At 41.1% G+C, this 2,634-nt stretch overlaps 1 protein-coding gene across 1 annotated transcript in view; it reads right to left on the reverse strand.

Annotated features, from left to right (window-relative positions):
* Positions 1-2,634, reverse strand: part of LOC101856982 (dual 3',5'-cyclic-AMP and -GMP phosphodiesterase 11A) — a gene marked incomplete at its 5' end in the record, with an annotated part of 142,616 nt that overhangs the window by 12,675 nt on the left and 127,307 nt on the right.

Consider the following 2,634-nt stretch of genomic DNA (forward strand, 5'->3'; position numbering starts at 1 on the left):
ATAGATAGATAGATAGATAGATAGATAGATAGATAGATAGATAGATAGATAGATAAATAGACAGATCGATCGATAGATAGATCAAAAGATAGATCGATAGATAGATCGATAGATAGATCGATAGATAGATAGATAGATAGATAGAGAGATATATAGATAGATAGATAGATACTCACCCCACTGTTTAGGATCATGATGGCATGGTTGAAGTGATGGTGTTCAAGCGTTGCTTTGGTTCCATAGAGCTGTGCTATTGCTGAGCTTGACCTGGTGTCAAGACAAGAACAATTTTGTTGTTGTTGTTATAAGTGTTTTACGGCATTGGCAACTGCATAAGGCCATATGACGCGCGGGACACATTAAACATTTTCAGTTGGTAGGATCTTTTGAATTTTTATCCAGGTGGCGGCCGAAGCCTACTCTTATCGATGTTGGAAGTCCAAGGGATCTTTAATGTGCGCAACTTGGTCACGGGACCTCCGAGATTTTTCTCCCTTATCCGAGAAGGCTAGGTGTAGATCTTACTTTCCATAAGATCAGGGGTGTGGCTGAAAGACAGCAGTAAGAAAGAGTCAGGGAGTAGCAGAAGAAAGGCTGCAGAAAGAGTCAGGAGCCCAGAGGCGGGGGCGAAGGAGGTGAAGGGGTGGAGGCAGAAAATGGAGACGAAAGTAGATGACAGAACATTGTTAGAAAGGAGGAAAGGATGTAAAAGGAGTAAATATTAGAACAGAAAATGTTCCATCGCTGTTCGGATTCGAACCCGGGACCTATTGAATGAGAGGCGAACTCCTTTACCTCTAGACTACGAGAGCCCCCAGAGCAAAACGTCTCCCAAAGTACAACAACCCTGTATCCCACAAAAACAAAATTTTTACAGGAGAAGAAATAAAATTTGTCAATTCTTCTAACGGTGTTAGTTAAAAATTAAAGTCTGAACGTTGCACTTGCGATGTTTATAGAGCTACATGTCTAAAAAAAACTTTACACAAATTCCACAACGTTACAGTTAGTGGGGGGGGGGGAGGAAAAAAAGAGTTTTTAAACAAGGGTGAGTTACAGGGTTGTTGTACTCAGGCGACGAAAGGTGAATCAGCAGGGAGAACATGGCGATTGAAAAGGGAATACACTTAGCTCACTCCGGCGTTTGAGGTGTAGCAGTTAGGCGCTTGTTTGCCGCACGCGGGAGTTCGATTCCAGAGTAGCGAGAAGCATTCTATCGAGTATCTCGGTCTTTCTGCTGGGATGATGTATCCTTCTCAGCCCGGATTCTCCCCGACAGACAGGGTCGGTATCTCTCCTTCTAAATTTTAATGATCTAAATTATGTCAATGGGGGCATGAAAACATCTACATTGAAGAAAAACAAAAAACAACAACTACAAAACCACGACCTGATCTACCTCGCACAGATGCATCAGCCCTCGACACCTTGTGGTACCAATACCAACCACCAAGAGAACAAAAATACCAAAAACAAAAACAAAAAAGAACAAGACAGAACTGACCCAGCTGGAGGTCAACGTTTCTATTAATGTGGGTCTCTTCGTCTTTGCAGACGGTCATATAATATAAGCTTATTAAGATGGTTCACAGTTTTTATTCATGCAGCTTCTTTCATGGCTAACTCTTCCTGTGTTTGAAGCGCAGATTCTGTCGCAGAGCTTGCATGTCAGTGAGGTGGATCGAAGTTTCTATTAATAGGCCTATAAATAATACTCTTTACACGCGGACTGCCGGCAGAGTTGTATTATGAATAATGTTATTGGGTGTTATTACTGTATCTACGATCTTCTAATGCCCTTCACTGATAGATGATGAGGAGGGTCGTGAGCGGATGTGTTCATTCATTGCCTTATTCTTTATAATTACCCTCTTGCAACCAAACTTCTGTGGTTACTAATTGTTGACTCTAGGGCCTTTTAAGGATAAATGTCTAGTGTTGGGACGAGTTCATTTATAGCTCTATTCTTTATAATGATTCACTTGTAACAAGACCTCTGTTGTTGCAAGTTGACTTCAGGGCATTAAAAAAATATCCAGCTTTGGGGTGTGTTTCTTTATAAATTTCTCTATTCTTTACAATTTACTCACTGGCTATCAAACCTCTGTGGTTGCTTCTTGACTCGCGGGCATTTTTAAGATAAATGTTCTGTGTTGGGATGTGTTCATTTATTGCCTTATTCTGTATAATTAAGCACTTGCTACAAAACCTCTGTTGTTGATACTTGACCTCAGGACATTTTAAAGATATATGTCCAGCTTTGGGATGTGTTTCTTTATAAATTGCTCAGTTCTTTACAATTTACTCACTTGCTACCAAACCTCTTTGGTTCCTTCTTGATTCCTGGGCATTTTAAAGATAAATGATCAGCGTTGCGTTTGCCGGAAAACTGTTCCGAAAACAAACAAACAAACAAACAAACAAACAAACAAACACATTATAGTTTAGGTAATGTGACAGTACCCTGTGTCGGTCCCCAACTCAATAATTTTAACACAGAGGGGAATGTTTTGTAAAGAAAAAGTATGGAATGACCAATAAAGTACAATCGGCCCTTTGAAAAGGAGGGCGGGGGTGGGGGAGGGGGGGTGAATCTCGCACGCAAACTAGCAAGGGGAATAGAGGGGGGGGGGG

This window comes from Aplysia californica, unplaced genomic scaffold, assembly GCF_000002075.1.
Source record: "Aplysia californica isolate F4 #8 unplaced genomic scaffold, AplCal3.0 scaffold00481, whole genome shotgun sequence".
NCBI classification, from domain to species: domain Eukaryota; kingdom Metazoa; phylum Mollusca; class Gastropoda; order Aplysiida; family Aplysiidae; genus Aplysia; species Aplysia californica.